Genomic DNA, 19,386 nt, shown 5'->3' with positions numbered 1-19,386 from the left:
TCTTTTGTGGTTATTGTGCGAATGCGCGCGAATGTGGTTATTGTAACGATTCAACTTGAAACTATTACACTAAGAAAATTAAATAAAACCCCGCGTCAAATAAAAGAAACAAAAAATAATAATAGGTATAAGTGTGGTTGTAATTTCATTTAACAAGTGGAGGGTTAATAGCTGTATAGCAATACATACATTTGCAAGAACAAGCGATATAAATTGCAACTTGTTATTAATGCAAAGACATTGCAAAGACGATCCTTTCATAAAACAAAATTATTATACATGCTATGTATAATATGTTATGTGGTAAAAAAAAAAAATTAATATTAATATGTATAAAAATATGTTATACAACAAAATTAGTACAAATTTGTGCTTAAAACATATAAAATGATAAGGAACATGAAATTTGTTTTTGTAGCTATCAACAACTTGTCGGGTTTGCGGCGGCCCGGTGGTGCATGTGATAAACGGCGCCGGTCCAAACGACAGGACTGGGGATCAAATCCCATCCGGACCGTTCTCCCCTAGCAAGAACTGACTATCCGGCTATGTGGTAAAATAAGTCTTAATACGGCCTGGCCGTTCTTAACAAGCAAAAAAACAGCTTCTATCAATAACCATATCGTTCCACAATATCCACAACTCCTTATAACTCCCAATAATCTAACTCTGTACATCATTTGAACTTGAACTAGAATAGGAGAACAATGGTTCAGCTTTTTTAATCTCACATAATCTTATTTGCGATTCAATTGATGTCCATTCTGGAAAAGTAAAAGTTCCAGGATTAGGATTAGGAGTAGAGTTTCAAGGCCTAGGGCATTTCTGAATGACAAATTAAGATCGACACACGTTGGATTTAGTAATGCTCTGTTCAAAATGAGAAATGTTGCCAATTCAAAATGAAACAATCCCGATTTCAGCTTAATTTTAAACGATCTTAAAACCTCAATAGCTTATCATATCAATATCTCAATATCAATATCTCAATTCAAGGTGAGGGTGAATGCAAAACTTTCTGGTCTCTCTGCCTATCGGCAATGATCTTTGCTAAGAAGATGGTATACCCTGTCTACTGGCTTATTTACTTAGCGCTAGGCGAAACTTTGGGGACCATGTTCTATACATCTATACAGATTCTGAAACTTGGACCAAATCACGAAGACCCTGAGGTTTGACATTAACGGAACAAAAACTTCATAGACTGATATGTGATCGTACTTTTGAAGTTGTCCGAAATGTCAACTATAAAGTCCAAATTCAACACCTACGCGTATGTTTAGATTCGTGCTAAGATGCTAGTAATTAAAAAGCCTGAAGAAATTCAAAAGTCTCCACTTAAATAAAACCCATATCGTTTCAATATTTGGGTCAGCTCTGGAGACAAATGTTTTCAAATCTGAGGAAATCCTCTTACTCGTCTTCGAGAAGAATAGTCATTCTAAGAATTGAATGGTGAAATAACTATCGCGCAAAGAATGAAACTCGCTTTAATACCAGAATTAAGCTCTGGTGAACTGATTATATCCTGAGAATAATCGCGAACGAACGAACCAACTCAAGTTGAGATGGTGTACGCCAGGACACTGAATTGACAGACGCCGGCGATCGTGAGCAGATTTGAGGATTCCTGCAGCAGACCAAGACTGAGAAGTTGTTGTTACGACTGCTAAATAAGTAAATAAGCTCAGGAGCGTTTTTATTTCACTTCCAATAAAGATCACTTTAACTGAAATTATACTATTATGTACATTGTTGGATATAAACGTACAGCAAATGAACTGAACCATTTATAAGCCCTACCATATTGTAAAAAAAAAACAAAGCAATTATGCCATTTCGGTTTGTATTTTGAAGCACATCAAGTACAATACACAAATCCCCGATCCCCATAAAAGCAACCTCTCACGAGAGACAACAAATTGCAAAAACGATCAAACCTCCATAATTAATCTTCAGGTTTTAGCTCCGGTTTCTGGGTGTCTTTTTACCATTTCTTCTTGTGTGTACATTAGTTTTTATTTTCTCCCTCGAAACATGATGATTTAATGCATGCTTTTTTCTTTCCCAGCCCCCATCGTGTTACTTCAGCTGTACTTACCTGTGAAGTTGTAGGTTGCGATGACGCAGAAACAGCAATCGGCAAACGAAATCCGTAGCAAACGATGAATTGCAAAAAAAATGCTTTCCGACGTTAGAAACCACTTGGGAGCTTAATTGAAAGCGAACGCTACCGATACAATTGACACTTTTTTAATGAAACGCAAGCCAAAAAGCCACACAAACTCTGCTGCAAGAAATATGATGCACCGTATCTAAGCCCAAGGGTAAACCTTTCCTTTGCTTCCCGCCCACAACAACAACACTCACGTACACACGTAATGAGGGGCGAAATTAAATTCACTCCCTTTTAGCTTAGCCAACACTCGTGTACTATTTTCAATCACTTTTTATTTTCACTTCAAGGATTTCTTTCCTTTTCACACGCTTTTTAACGATAATATTTTTTTTCGATTTTCACAAGAAGGATGAGAAAAAACCCTTTCGGATTCTCCCCCTTACAATTACACCCCTTTCGAGGTAACTCACAACGTGACACTGTATTGTAACAACACTCGCGAGCAATTAATTTTGCTATACCGATTTTTATTCCGTCACACTAACTTTCGCACGAAAAACTAAATCACACGCAATCGCGTCTAACGCGATATTTATTCGCAATCGGGATGTAGCATGACCGTGCCCTTTTTAATCGCTTGTGCCAGTTTTAGTGCTTAATTCTGAAAAGGGGATAAAAAAAACAAATGTTTGACGTTAAAACAAACGTAAACTGCTTCACCAAATGATGTTTAACATTATTGGGATGGAACGAGTAATTAACAATACGAAATATGGCTTCCACAAGCCAACTGATTCACCGATATAATTATTTTACATGTAAAAAACCAACGCAATGTAACGTTTTTTTAAAACCAAAGGATTTATTGAACAAAGAGGCAACTTTAAATCATTATAAACTCGAGAAAAAAATCCAGAAATGACTAATACACACGAGTCATTTAGAATGACTCACTTTTATTTGGCTTCGGAAAGTATTTGTTGCCTTCTACAATACAATAAACAATTTATTAAATTACCACTTCAAATCAATACACCATTAAAACTGATATTTCTAAAACACCTCACCGGATGTTCGAACATCCGAAGAGTTGTTCGCACCCCCTTCAATGATCACCAATGGAACACCTCCTTTATTGGGCTGACATTTGCGCAAACGTAATTGCCACTTCTTGCCATTTGCGGCTCATTCTTTGAAGGACAAGAAACTGGAATTGTTTTTCCTTTGCATTGCTTCGGCTAGATTGAACGAATGGTTCGTTCCTTTTGTTAAAGAATGATGATGTACGCACGCACAGTAAAAAAAAAGAAATCGAAAACTCATATCAAAACAAGTTCGAAACCAGTTGAAACTTGACCACAAAATGCAATTCCATCACCGGTTTCGGGTGGCTGAATGAGTCTACAGCCAATGCATCATCGGTATGACATCACCTTTGGTCTTTGTATCGAATGCCTGTGCACGGTGGATGCAACCGAAAAAGTTTCAGTTTGTTCTTTGTGCGAAGTGCAAGAAGCGCTCCTAACCAAAAGCCCCTCAAGTCCGTACATTCGGGGATTTTTTTTTCATGATTTATTCTTCACACACCTTTCCGGAGCTCCTAAAAACTCAATTGATACTCAAATTCACCCAGAACAAACCAAGGCAAACAAAAAATGGGGAAAAAGCTTCCTCACATTTTCAGATAAATTGCAATCCGTTTTTCACTATTCGTCGCAATGTTTTTCATCCAGGTGTGTATCCTAGCGTGTTTTTTTTTGGGCAAAAATTTTTTCTGCAATGCCGAAATACACTCACGTACGTCGTTGATTCCCAATGTCCAAATTCGTTCAACTCACGCCTTTTGATAAGGGTCGCTCATGCACGCGCACCAGACTTTGGGAATCAAACTCGCAAACCGAAACCGAAAGAATGGAATCAAAAAAAAAAAAACTAGTCCCTACAACAAAGTTATTGGATAAAATCACTGCAAAAGATGCGACCTATAGCTGCTCGATGCCCCAAAAACCAGCATGACGAAATTAATCCAACTACAGCAACAACAACACATAAAACACCATTTGTCCTTTTTTAAAAAAAAAAGGATGATTGAAACGCCCACACAAACAACACACCGAGCAAAGGAAGCACACATCCCGGACTGGTTTCCGTATCCTGTTTCTCTGGACTGTCCGAGTAATCGGCTGGAAGCGAGGAAAGGGAATCTTTCTCCCGGGAAGCATGAAATAAAACGCACGAGAATTACCTAACCTGATGCCGGTTCAGGGTTTTCTTCGACTCTCCTAGAAGGTTTGAATTCTTGTGTGAAAATACACCCAACAACAGAAAAAAAACCCACAGATTGTTTGGGCCCGGTGTCGGTTTAGTAGCTACAGCAATCTAGCTCCCGAAGAGGATGAGCCACATTTTGCTACCTTTTTTTTTTACTTCTTCTTGCGCCAACCAGGGATATGCCGCCCTAATAATATTTGCAAAACCTTATCTTGGAAATTTTGAAAACAGCACAAAACCATAACGTTCACACCTACACAAGCGCCAATATCATGAACACGGTAAGGTAGAAACAATCAATCGATGCTTAAAAAAGGGCCACTAAAAATTGGACCCAAATTTCATTGGCTGGCGAAGGAATAGTCAGGAGGTTAACGGAAGAAGCAAAGCTAAAAGGGTTTAGCTCTTTTTGGGGAGTGATACAAATACGGGACGGGAAAATGGGACAGTGAGAGAGTATAAAGGTGAAAAGAAGGGAAAAAAACATCGGAGAAACGCACAGAGTTCCGGTTCCGGTAGGTTGTTTTAACCTAACCAAAGACGATCTACATTTTCATGTGCATTGTTTTATGTCGGATCGTTTGTGTTTTGTTTCACACTTCCTTTTTTGTATTTTTAACATAGATAGAAACAGCTTCAATACTATTCGACACAACGAACAAATCGTTCCGATGAAATCCCAAAAGGGGGAAATCATGCAAAGTACAGAAATTGCACTACGCAATGGTTGATCTGGTGTGTGTGTGTATGTGAGACCGCAAATGATTATATCTCTCATGGTTCGATGATAGTTGTACGTCAAACTGTCCTCCTGCAGACATCCACAGCAGCTTAACCTGTGCGATCGTACCCCAGACGCACGCATGGATTTAGTGTCGAACCGCAACGGACAACCTTTGCGCAACGATTCAAACCACCCAGAAGTAGGGTAGCGAAAGGGAGTAGGAAAGGGAACGCAGAGACGCAGTGAACAGACCCCGAAGGTGATCAACAAAGCAGCAGTGTACGTGTGGTGATCTGTACTGTTTCCCCACCTCTTCGAAGAAACAAAAAAAAACTCCCCAACAAACCACGGCTAGCAGACAAACAGCAGAAGCCGACGTCAGCATATGAAAAGAATGACCAACGCGATTGACGCGATTTTGCGATGTTCGCAAGCAATGAAGAGCAAACGTTGAGCTTCATGCCATCGGGGCACAAAAGAAACCACTGCGATTCCGCTACGGCCCAACGGAAGGGATGATGAATTTTGGTCAGGCGGCCAACGAAACAAACGCAAAACACCGCTGCTGAACATTTCACCAGGCACTTACACTTTTCTTCTTCCAACACCAAATCGCCGCAGGCAGCGCACACGAAAACAAAAAAAAACAACCATCGGTCACATGCGAACACCCCGGAAATTCCCGAATTTCTGGAAGGAAAATGAGCGTCCCGCCGCGGAATGGAGCGAACAAAACAACAACGAAAAAGCACGCACGCACACGGGGTGGTTTTTAGTAAACGGAAGAAAAAATCACTAATCGCGATTTCGCGTTTCGCGGTCGTCGTCGTCGTTGTCGTCGTTCGACACACCGTGTCCGCACCGGAACGCGTTCCAACACTGAATGAACCTGCATGAACACGCGCTGCTGCTCGCCGACAGCTGAGCTGCACGAACGCGAAAAGCGAGAGCGTGGTGCTGAGCTAATAATGCCTGGCAAATGGCCTCACGCCCTGCTCAGTAACTTTGCGCTCTTTTGCTGGTGAGATTTTGCCAGAGACAGCATTAAAATGAATGGGAATGAATTTTTCCACCGTACGATTGCACACAAAAACCACCACCCCGAACGCAGCGGGGGAAGCTTTTGCGAAAGCCCAAGCCAACCTCCCCCCCTGTTTGTCGGATAAATAAGCAACAGCAACGAGTGGTAAGAGAGTAACGCACAATTTTGCTCGGAATGCTCTCGCGGCGCTGGTAAACTTGATCATCGGGTGGCATTCGTCAAACGGCACATATTAAACCGGTGAACGAGTCACTTTCATGACGATTTCCAGCTGCCCATACGCCTGGTTAGCTTCCGCTATAATCAACCAACCTGCCCTTAATCAATTACAGTTTGAAAAGAGTTTGGTTCACGCACAGATCACACACCAAACAAGGGGAAATGCCAAAGTTTTTCCGGAAAACGACCCGAGAAAAACCCGACCGTTCGGCCCACTTGGGTGCTCTCTCGTTGTCTAGTATCGTTCAGCCTTTTCCCGAAGAGCGAGAGAGAGCCTACTCTTGTCGGAACTTTTGTCGGAAAAGCCGTAAATTCGACAACGGCTTCTTTGCCGTTTTAACGAACAACAACAAAAGGAAGTCTTCTTCACAACTCATCTTGTAGTTCGTCCTTCGCAATTTATTGAAAAAAAAAATACAAACGGAAGCAACAAAAAAGTGAAATCACCAATAATAGTCGAAGCGATCGGGGTGTACAAGTGTAAAAAAACACAGTAAGAAAATGGAGACAGACAGCATAAAAAGTATATCGGAAGCTCCATTAAATTAATAACCGAAAGACAGCATTTGCAAAACAAATTTTAAATTCATTCGAACCACAAATTCGTCCAGGGTCAGTGTGTTGAATGGATGAGGAAGCGCTACATTTCGCGTGCGGTGTTGTGCTCAGTTCAGGGTTAAGTATCATTTTTCGGGGCGAATGGGTATAAAAAACTTTACAGCGAAGAGATGCACAAAGCCCCAAGTGGAGTAGGTTATTGTTGGAATGTTATTAATAAACTGCATATCAATGTTTCGGTCAAGCATATCGTTAAAAAGATTTAACTCAACGTTTAGTGTCGTTGGACGACTCCTTCTTGAACGCTCCAAGAACCACAATGTGGACGAATCCTCAAACGAAAAAAACCCTTGCAAACTGACAGCAATCAGCATCAGTTTAGCAAATGTGGTATGAAACAATTAGGAACAAAAATCAAACAATCCAATCTCATCTGTTTCAAACCTTTGCATCCAGTTCTAAAAAAAACAATAGATCAATTTCGGAAGTCACCACAGCCTATTGGCTCTATTGATGCAGGGGGTGGGGAAAGATAAAAACAAACACCGACAAATCACATTCAGAATGCAATCAAGTGATTCTAGCAGCAACATACAGACAGGCAATAACAACGAAACACAAAAAAACCGCCACTCAACCGAATATCAACCGGTAAACCACACACTGGCAGCAAATCTTGTAACGTAGCTCTGGGAAGCTGGGGTTTTAATTGCTGCCCATTGTATTGCCATTGCAAAACTCCAATTTCTCTCGCCTTCCGCTGCCTGCACAATTCACGTTGGATGGTGAGTTCCCTTATCGCGATTACTATCGCACGTGTGCGTGTGAAGGGGACCAAGGGGGCCGGTTGCACCTAGTAATAGTCGCACGTGGCCGGACTGCTGGCGTGATTTGGAATCGGCCGGAATTGCCAGAATGCGTACAGTGTAGTGGGCCAACTCTTGTACAAGGTGTGTTCAGAGGACACGTACGTGTGGAACGAAAAAAACATTCAACAAGGCAGACGACAACCATTTATCAAATACCTGAAAGGTGCATTCGTGATGAACAAAAAAACACAAGCACTGATAAGTTTGTTGGAAAAAAACCACATACAACGGAAGCGAAAGAAAAAGTGCGTATCGTCATCTACAATGTTGAACATTTCAGCGCTTGAAAGTAGAAAACTGCATTCGCGCTACAATTTCTTGAGGAAGGAAGGTTGAAATGTTTCATGAATTCCAACCAGATATTCAATCACGGAGGTCAACATCATTATACTCCGGCAAAAATGCTACCAAAATAGTTCAGCTTCTAGACACTGGACACTTCACCACCAAAGCGAGACAGAGAGAGAGATGAAGAAAAAATCGTATCCTCACCCAAACCTTCTAGCTAAAATGTAACTTTCAAACCACAATCCAGCACGTACCTTGGTGGCCAATTCACACCGACTTTGGAGCGCGCCGAGTAACCGTTTTTTTATTTGCAGTGAAGGGGGCAGCAGCAACATCAATTGGCCGGGCGAAGGTTGCCTTTTCAAGCGACAGTCGCGGGTTTCGTCGCTCGTCGTTTCGAAAAACGATTCCAACAAGGACCGGCGGTCAGCTTCGAACGCTAGCAATACGAGTGGCACACGAAGACGATGAAGGTAAAGTGGTGGTTTTAAATTACGCCAAATGTCTGCATCGTGTACGACTGACCATCGTTGGCAAACGGTCGGCACCACTGCAGACTGCAGGGTTCTAGAGTGCTAATGCGTATTCGGTGACTGTTTAAACTGTTCAAAAGCTTTCGTTTAAGAGATATTCTTTCCTACGGTAATAGTTTTTAATTATTCTTCTTGAAAACTTTCTTTGTGTTCTATACAACTATATAATGACGTCACATTTGAAACATTTGAACATTAAAAATATTTTATTTTTGAAAACATGTTAAAATATTTATCAATAGAAAGAAGAAAAGGAAAAGGAAACCCAAGACATTAATTATGAAAAAAAAATTTAAAAAAATTAAATACTAAATACTTTATCACAAAGCAAACTCCCACATCGCTTAACTTGACTGACATTTTATTGCTAATGAACAAAGTCAACCGATTTATAACGTTTTTCCCCCAACACAACGTGGCATTCTTTTCGTTAGTCGGGCTTCAAGAGCAGCAGACGGAAAACCTCTAAAAACATTCGTAAACAGTCATTTAATAAATCAAAACCCATCCGGCCCGTCTGTTAGTCTCAGGTGTAGGTGTAAATCGTTAAAGCAATAGAAAACAAACAACAGAGCGCATCCGTTACGAACCATCGGACGATACCGCACCTGTAAGCAAGCAAAACATCTGTGACATAATGCCGGTTGCATTCGACAACCTTTGAAATTCAAGGTTAAAAATTAAAAACCTCATCAACACTGTTACGCTTCGGTCCGCAGTTCTGTATTCGATCGGACACTTTCGAAAGAAGCACTTCGGAACTGATAAACTAGCGAACTACTACTAGGGTTTTCCATTGAACTGAGATTGTACAAACCTAGCGCAACACGTGACTAGCTCACTAACTCATGCCGCTCTGATCAACATCAACACCAGCAGAACAACAACATCCAGGAAGTGGCCAAGTTTTGCACCGTACCAACCAAACACAACCATCAAACAACAAATGCATTGTATGAAGCGGAGGGCACAAACACCATTTCGGAGCAGGGGATTTTTTTTAAACTCATCAGCAACCGTTTCATTTGTGCCATTCGTCTTTGTGCTGTGAGGTGACGGTATTTACCTTGAAATTTAACAACCGACGCAAAACGATTCGTACCCGCGTTTTGCAAGACGGTTGTAACAGAACGCTAAAAAGCATTCTACTGTTACTGTTTGGACGTCTCCTGTCCATCCTAACCGAGCGGCGATAAAGTCAATCGTACGGGGCAAATAAAGCACGATGCATCATTGCACCGATCGAACCTGTAATTGCATTTGCACGAACAATTTGCCAACCGGCGAGCGAGCGAGTGGGGCCAGGTTAAATTTTATTATCGCTAATAGTTACTGGACGGCACATTTTGTTCTCTTCCTACAACTCTTATCTTATCACGTGAAATGGTGTTGGTTGAGGTTCAAAAAGGCACGAACAAAAAAAATTCTATTTGATGATGAGTCACAGATTGACGAAATGTAACGATTATTGTTAAAATAAAACATGCATAAAACACAACGAAAAAAAACCACTCACGAACATCATATAATATTCTACAAGTAATAGGCCGGTCGTGTTTGAACTTCCTCTTCAAAAAAAAACCCCCGATTTCGCCACAACAAGCAACCATCTTACTTAGTGAAACGTTTCTTTTTTTTATACTGCTTCCCTTAACATGTTCCGTTTAATGAAAAACAGTCCGGTACACGCGTCCCGTAAATAAAAATGCACAATCCATTGCAAACGTGCCCGCAAGACGCAGGCAAACGCAAGTACCCCGGGACAAGTCTGGCAAACAAAATCAACAACCAAGCCTTGTTGTTCGTACGCGTACGCTCACCAGTTCGGGGAGATAAATACAGTTCGTGTTGGAAGAGTGTCGAGTGCTTACGTCATTTTGCATACTTTTTCCTTTGTGTATAAACCCAAAATGGTGTGGTTATGGTCAGTGGGCCGCACATTTTACGCCCGGTTAGATATGGCCGTTGTGAGGCCCGCGTAAGAACTGTGCTGTGCTAAATGGATCTACTATGTGTAATGCAACGTTTGAACTGGGTAAGAATTGTTGCAGTACTGTTTGTACACTTGATTGTTTTGCTTAAGTGATAAACAATTGTTTTGTATAATGAATCAAACGATTATCAACAGCTAATCAACCTTCATTTGCAAGTAGGTCAAACTTAATCGCTTTAGGAGGCAACGTATCTACCAGTGGACACAATCTTGTATGAAATATAATCGTGAATTAGAGCATTTTTCTAGTACAGAATGGTAACAGAGTGGACAAATGTACGCTAGACATGCTAAAACCTCGAACGGGTTTGAGGCCCACTCCCATTATAAGCCGGTTGGTTGCGATATTGATCCCTTCAAAACATAAATAATATGAGATCTCGATCAGAAACATAACCGATCATTATACGAAATCCTGACCACGAGAGCAAAGCGACGAACCGAATCGTGCCTGCTTACCCCAACTGCTGCGAGTGTGTCTCAAAGATTCACGTAACCACGGATTCAGCTCCAGTATCTGATGACCGTGATTGAGTATGCTCTCTAATCTGCCCTTTACCACCAATCGGTTCCAGGGCTTCGGGTTTTAGTGCTTACTTTACATATTGAGTAATCTCCCTTTCGTCACCTAACCGGTGACGTCTTTTGAATGATGATGATGATGATGATCGTGACGCAAGATCAGGGCCAATAATTACAATACACAAAATCATCACTGCTTTGCTGCTGCTGTACTGCTGGAAAGTGCAACAAGTGCGATGATGGAGTGATAACCGTTTCCTTCTTCTTTCCTGGTTCGATCGGTTACTGGTTCGAGGAAGCTTTCACGACGGCCTTCCCGAAGTGCCCTTTTACCAAATCGTACCCTTTTTGCAGCGCTGCAAAATCAGCAAGCAGACGGGATGAGTGCGGGAACCACGAGTAACGACACTGCTGAACACTTGGAGCACGTTTCCTAGCACGGGGGGGACAGGCCCGAAACGACACAAAACGACTAGCAAAACGCCATTCCGAAAGTGAAAGTAAATTACCATTTCTCTTCCGATCACTCCAGCTGATTTCGACCTGTTGGTCACAGGGAAGGTTTAAGTGAACCGGCAAGAAGGAAGGAAGGCACTTTTACTCTATTCCGGTCCCCGAAGTCGTTTGCTTACCTGCGTCTGTTCCGTGCGGCACCCCGACGGCGGCTACAGATCTGTGCCGCGTGCTTATCACAAACCGGACCGGGGGAAATAACTTTCCGGCACCAGAAACGCATTCACTTCGCGATGCACTTGCACTTCCTATTCGACACCAGTGGCGTTTGCACGATAGTCTGGTGTCGTAGCACGTGAAATTAGCTACACAAAACTCGCACTCGACACCATGCGTTCATACGCAAAAACCTGTTTTCGTTTCAAAACAAAACACCACTTTGACAGTTCACCATCAAAACAACCATCAGCTGTCTTGCGCAGTAATACCAAGCGCCGCCACACCACAACAAGAGCGCTAACAAACCGTGCGGTGCCTAGTGGTTGCTACCGCAGTGGAGATATTGATGCGTACAAAATTAATACAAAATCGAAAATTAGGAAGCATTTTAATGAAATAATAATAAAAGTAAAGCAAAAAGCATATTAGATAAACTTTTATAAATCTATGAGGATTTTAAAATGTTAAATTGTTTCTTAGTAAATCAATCTAAAAGAGTAATCTTGAATATAATGCTTCCTTCAAATTTCATTTAAAGAATTATACATTTGTTTGTCTCTAGGAAAATATACGTTGTAATTTTTGGCTTGGCTTGGTTTCTTATCAATTACGTATCGAAGTCCATATTCTTTATTATTTTAACAATTTGTTTTTTTATTATTGTGCAATTTTGATTTATTACAGTTGACGGTGAAATTGTATATAAGACTTTTTTAATCCACTTTGTTCCAATACGCATGCTCATATTTTGTTGAAATATGTTTGATATGCTCCGTTGTTAATATCTCGTTATCCTTAACATTTTTATTTAGTGATTTTTCTGAAAATATATTTTCATCTATTTAGCAACATCGAGTAATGCACAGACTAGAGATGCGAATACTCTCTCTTTTCAAAGAGTTGAAACAGAGTGAAAGAGTGGTTATAAGGATTTGTAACTTTGACTCACTCTTTTGAGAGTCATAAAAATATTACTCTAAACTAGTGCTTTACTTATTCCTCGACGTTTTTACTCATTCATTCTCTCTGCCGACTAATAACTCATTCCTCGGGGATTTTACTCGATCTCTGTGCAGACTAATGATTCACTCTTTTGCGTTTCAACGCACGCAATAAGAGTGAGTAAGTGTTTTGTCACTCTTTTTGGATTTAAATCACTCTACTGCAGTGATTAATTATTTAATTCGTTGCAATTTCGTGTAAAGCTTTTTTAAATTGCATGTAATTATTCGGAATTTTATATTTCATGGCTGGTTGTAAAATCTTTGGCATAAACCGTATTTAATTTAAACAAAACATATGTTACAATTTATGAAATGACACTTATATTTGGGTTATACTTACTCACTGTTATTGCAAGAGTTGAAACGCAAAAGAGTGAGTCATTAGTCGGCATAGAGAGTGAGTGAGTAAAAACGACAAGCAGTGAGTCATTAGTCGGCACAAAGAGTAGGTTAGGAAACACGTAAATGAGTAGGTAAAATAATCACAAAAACTCCTTATGCTGAGTTGAAATCATAAATTCCTATGCACGATGAAACTCACTCGCTCATTCACTCTTGCTCAGTGTGCACATCTCTAGTACAGAGTGTCGGACAGTATTTGATCCCGGATATTTTATTTACTTGAGTTTGTATCAATTTTCCAACTTATTTCGTTCTTGTGCGAGTCGATCGCACCATTTACATCATTGTCAGCATCTAAAATAATCGATCACCAGCAAGTAGATAAAATAGCAGCTTCTCATTTGCAACATTCCCGTACAATCAATAATCAGTACGAGTTAATAATCAGTGGAATATTCAGCCCAACAACACAATACAAACAAATCGAAGATTCTTCTACTAAAATAAGAGTTGTATAGATCCTCTTTTACATAAATTATTCTTCACACAAACTCTTACGCCCGGCGAAAAAGCATCAAGACGCAAAAGCCTAATGCGTCTCAAATTTATCACACACCATTCCAAAAACAATCATATGTTCTGTTCCAAAAATAATTTGAATCCCGTACGAAATTACCATTCTCCTTTCTCATCCTCGTACGAATAAATTAGCTCAGAAAAAGTTTTCAAATAAACTCAACCGAATGACTTTGCATCAACTACCGGTGAACAAAATGAGGCATCCATTCCTGAAGAACAGCTTCAAATTCTTCAATGATTCTTCTTGATCCGTGGCTGGCAAAAATTCGTTACTTGTGCTCATAAGACGTGCGACAGGATCACCAGTCAAAGAGAAACTTTTAATCGTGTGTCATTACTCATCAGCCTAATTTTTGGCGAAAGCTAAGATAATGAAACCTCACCACGGTTGCACGATTTTTGATTCCGTTTGCCACGTGCCGAAGGTGTAAGGCAAGTAATATATTAAAAATATTCATCCGAACACCATTCGAAACACATTTACGAGCAATGGATACACGCTTTAGAGTTTTCCTGTTTGATGTTTTCTCCTTCTGGTAATATTTTTTTCTAGTACAGAAAATTTATTTGAAAACAAAGAAAAGGAAACAAATTTTATTTTAACAATTTTATTTTAATCTCAGCAAAGCTTTTAATAAAACACAGAATTTTGCTTAATTATAAATATCCAAGCTTATGTTCTAAGTAACATTATAGTACTTATCTAATTCTCTCTAAAGTTGAAAAGTAAACGAGTAAACGAACGAAAAAGTCAAGACTACAACAATTATATCAAAGTGACAAATACAATGAAACGTGAATGAATCGCTTGAAAAGAGAATGAAAATTAAATTTCTATGTCATCTTTTTTCATCACACGATCTCTAACATACAATCTCTGCACTTATCACAGGAGCATTTAATAAATGATTTTCAGTGTTGTTTAATTCATTTTAAACCGACCATCTCTTGTACCATCGACCAAACAGAATCGGTAGAAAGTTTGAAGTGCATTGTGTTAGTGAAGGACATCTCTGTAGTATATCTGACAGTGTACAAGAATGTTGGACGCAAGTGAGATAAAGATGACCGAATAATCATAAAAAGAAGTTGTGAAAAGTTGAGGTTTCTGAGACGAGTTTCAATAGCCAAACGGCTTCAGGTGAGATTTGACGTGCTGGGCCATTCAGGCTGTGCTACAGTGCTTCACACAAAGTAGCAAAACTTTGCTAAGCAATGTCCATCGTCTTTAAGCAACACCAAACTTTGAAGGGAGTTTCCCGATAAAGATTCCTATGGTGATCCCAAAAGAGAGTCAGCTTTTGACTTTTATTTTTTGTTTTATTCCAATTACACATACAGTCAACAAACAACAGAAAAAGATCATCTTCTGCTAGCCTCATTTACAACATACCGCCACCGGTTGGGTAGTTATCATAGGATGTGTCACACTGTTTTACGTACAACTATCACCAACGTTGCCTCACTTGTTCAAACTTTTTCTTAAGCAGCAACTTATTTTCCTAGTTTTTTAGGTTCACCTGTACATCATACCTTCGAATCCTTTCCGACGAGATTTTCCTACCACACCCACAATGCTGTCAGCTACAAAACTTTTACCGGAAATGGATAAGAGCAGTGAAGAAAGGTGGACACTCTTTACCAGTTAATTCCTTTCCGCTCTGGCGGCAACGCAGCAAACTTAACGTGACTGTTTTTGACGCCCTTATCCCATGTGTGGGGGTGCATATGTGCACGGTACGGAAGACACAGCGTGAAGAAATGCAATTTCTTGGTAAAAAGATAAATATTCTTCCCAACGGCAAAAGGGAAAACTTTTCTTCTGAGTGTAAAAATATTTTTAGTTGTGTTTTTCTTGGGCAAGCCGACCTCCTGTGCTGAAGCTGATCTAAAGCCTGAACGGTGAGTGCATCAGAAACGGAAGTTTATTTGCATTTAGTTTGACTTTTGATTGGATGAAAAATGGAAAAGTTGGTCGGAAAACAAAAATGCCAGCAATGTATGCAATTTGTTAACTCAATTTGATACCCGCGGTAAAGTTATGATGCCAATTTGGCTTTTTTATATATGTATGTACGACAAGCAAAGAAGTTACAGCTTTGGTATTGTGGTAAATACTGGTAATTGGATAATATTTTTTTTGATGATGTATAAGATTTTAAACATTTCCTATGTCAGTAAATCATAACTTTATAGTAAGGAATGAAAACATAAATAAAAAATAGCACTAAATGAAGTAAAGAAAAGAGTAGCAACATGTGATTGTTTCACAACCGAGAATGCCCGGGATAAGGCAAAGGACAAAGAGGAAATGCCTGGTGATAATTGTACTGCTTCAGCTCTAGAGGCTGACAATACGGCCGAAGCCGTAATCATGAATTATAAATAAATATATAAATAAATGTGATTGTTTAATTTCAATTAAACAGTCCAAGTGTTTTCATTTCATTTTCATTTTATGTAACTTATTGTGGGCTTCGAGCGTTTCACTTAATATATACCTTGAGACTAAAAAAAACTTAAGGCTTAAGTACACTTAGTAGTCTAGGCAAAATTAACGAAAATGAAATAGGAGGGATTCCGTGAGCAGAAGAAGTAGATAGATAACGTAGGAAAAGAAAAAAAAAGGAGAACTATAAAGAAATGAGCAATTAAAAGCAAACAGAACGAAAGTGAGAAGCACGAAAAGAAAAAAAGAGATAAATTGAAGTCGAAATAATTGGAAACCAAATCAGCTCCTTTGACAATAAGCCAACTGTGATGAACGGAGATAGGGAGATTCGATTATTTTCGATTTTAATCTAAATGCTGTAATATTTTTTTATGCAAAATTAAATTTATTTATTTATTCATTTATTTATTTATTCATATATCTGCCTTTAGGCTTAACAATAATCCCTAATCTAAATTATACCTAAAACTAAAATTAAAGAACAACAAGAAAATTAACAAAACTATCGTAAGCGCAAAGCGGTTGTAAAGGTAAAGGATAAAACAAGAAACAAGGGATAACATTACGAGACATGAAGGGAGTTTAAAACACGAATCCGAAAGTAAGTTAGAGAGGAGTTAAAATCAAAATCGTCGTAAAATCGATAGAACCACCTCAAACATGAAAGGCGCGGATCATATTGGGAATATTCATATTGAGACAGAGAAGAAACCCCAAACGTTTATACAAAATCTGATGCATATATCATTGTCATCGGGGCTCCACTACTACTAAATACTACTTGGTTGAATTTTTATTAAAACTTGAATATAAAACATCTTTTAATGAAAAGATTGTAGAAAATAGTAAGCTGCTGAAGTTTTGCAGAATATGAATGAAAAAGACAATCGGATAAATGTCAAATTTTATCACCAAATAAAAACAATGCAAATAGGAATTATTGGAAGTACGATGATACAAAATGGTTTTCCATTCTAACTGGTTGTCAGCCAAAACAAATATACCCCAAATCTCATCCAATTTGATGCGCCATTATTCATCTAACGATCACTCGTATTGCATGGATTCTAAATTTCTTCCTTTTTTGAAAGTTTGATTATTTGTGCGATCTGAGTCGTAACGGAGCTGAAATTCATAAGCAATGACCGTAAAGAAAAACGTTTTCAAACAGTCGCGTGTTGCTTTTCATGACGTGTGTGGATAAATGGCAATATGTTACGGTAGAATATTACCCTGTTACGATAGAACCAATTTCATCGTATGAAATACATGCATCGAAACAATTCTTCATCGAACAAGAGCGTCCCTGACTGATGACACTGGCGTTCGTTAGCGCCGAATCCATCTATCGCGAACTCTCGCTAAAAGCTCCCAAATGTTTTATCCAACCTGTTGTAACCCATTCGGTCGGCATCGGTGAATCGAAGTCAGTTGCCATGCTGGATGAGATTTTAATTTCCAGCGTAATTGAGGCAGCAAATTAGGTTTTTGATTATGTTTCGGATGTGCGGCCTACCATCCCCAGGGCTATTTGGTTGGTCGCTATTCGAAACGCTGAATGAAACGGGCGCGCCGTTGTTGTCATGTAACGTCCCTTTTGCAGAAGTTTTCCACATTTTAACCCGTTTTTTCCTGGCCACAGTTTTTTTCTCTTTTTACTCCTTCGCTGTTTGTACCTGGTACATGTTTTTTCTGTTGAATTTTCCAATTGGCACAAATAATAACACCATGAACAATTCGATATCCTTGTTTCCCTTTGTGGTGGTTGTAGTATATTCCCCATGCCAAGCGTACAGTTCCCCAACCTCAGCAAAACCTGCCAAAGGAAAAGGATTGCGATGGGTCACTTTCTGCATGAGAGCATCCGAATGGAAGGTGTCAACAAGAGAAAGTACTTATTTGCCGATACTAATTGCTACCGGTGGGTTTTGAACGATTTTACGAGACAGTTCGAATGATGAATGGAAAATTGAGGATTGATCATTATTTTTAGAAGACGTTCTTAATACCAGGGTAAGGCGAAAACGTTCGGACAATTTAACAAACGTTTTGGAGTATAAATAAAACTTTAGTGAACAAGGATTTTTGTGTCGTGGTCGTTCGTTTAGCTCGTCGAATTCTCGGACTCTTGAAGCACAATACCCGCGACTTTAAAGACCTTTTTGGATGTCAGGGTGCTCTTCTGCTCGTTGATCAGGTCGAGGCTGTTCAGTAATCAGTATTGTTCAGTAATCTGGTCTCCGACTGCTAAAATTCATATCGATCGTGTCGAACAAGTTTCGAGGTCTTTCACCAGATACGTCCAGGTGTCCAGGTGCTTTGGGCCTAGAAACCTTAGAAGCCCGTCGTTATGTTCTTCCATCTTCTCTAATTGCTGGTCTCCTGTTGGACTGTACCGATGCTCCTGATCTACTGTCTGTTATCCCTATGGACACTCCTACTCGCTCCCTCCGTTTACGGTCCTTCTTAAATATCCCCTTATTACTTACTCCTGTTGGCTGCAACAACCCTCTGTTACGTGCCATGTAGGTGTTTAACTCCTGCTGCCATATGTTTGATTTTCACCTTTCTCTGGCATCGTGTCGTGCTCATCTCCAAACAACTCTTTTTTACTCTTTCTTTGACTCCTTTGATGCTCTCTTTGATTCCTTTTTTCCGCAGTAGCTTCAGTTTAGGATAGTAGGCTCTGGATGAGCCTAGTTCCTTAGGTCGTTATTTTTAATGTCATTTGTTGTAAGGGTGCATAGCTATAAGTTCATGTTTGTGTAGCAATGTTGCAGACAAGCAAGTAAATAAATAAATCAATAAATACATAAATAAATAAATAAATAATAATAATAATATCAATAATAATAAACAATTGTCTGAAAGTGATAAAACATGGAGCATGGATCGAACAAACAAGGGAGGCAAATGTTAATGAAATTTATCAAATATGTTTGAAAAATTTCCTATATATATTGTACATACTTTTTTTCTTCACTGCTGATATACCTATTTCATCTAATGCAACAATGTTTTCTGTATTATTCCACAGAAGCGCATTCTTTGGCATTTTTCCATTGTATCAGTAAGCTTCACATTTGTACCCTATTTTGCTTTGTCTTGCTATTACACGGAAAATTTCTCTTGCTAATCCCAGACCATGTGATTGCAAAAAAATGTATTCTAGTAGATTGCATGTAAAGCGCAATCATGT

General features: G+C 39.4%; 1 protein-coding gene across 6 annotated transcripts in view; it reads right to left on the bottom strand.

Moving 5' to 3' along the window:
• Positions 1–19,386, bottom strand: part of LOC125764278 (furin-like protease 2) — a 365,455-nt gene that overhangs the window by 201,134 nt on the left and 144,935 nt on the right. For 3 of the 6 annotated variants that reach the window (XM_049428342.1, XM_049428338.1, XM_049428343.1), the window contains exons 1-2: positions 11,771–12,031; positions 2,102–2,780 (exon numbers count right to left, since the gene is read on the bottom strand). The gene's annotated coding sequence lies outside the window, so the exon portion shown is untranslated. Of the gene's footprint in view, positions 1–2,101; positions 2,781–5,703; positions 6,022–11,770; positions 12,032–19,386 lie in introns of those variants that run through there. The other 3 variants (XM_049428341.1, XM_049428340.1, XM_049428339.1) reach the window with 2 other exon arrangements.

This window comes from Anopheles funestus, chromosome 2RL, assembly GCF_943734845.2.
Source record: "Anopheles funestus chromosome 2RL, idAnoFuneDA-416_04, whole genome shotgun sequence".
NCBI classification, from domain to species: Eukaryota; Metazoa; Arthropoda; class Insecta; order Diptera; family Culicidae; genus Anopheles; species Anopheles funestus.
This window is presented reverse-complemented; position numbering and strand designations above follow the sequence as displayed.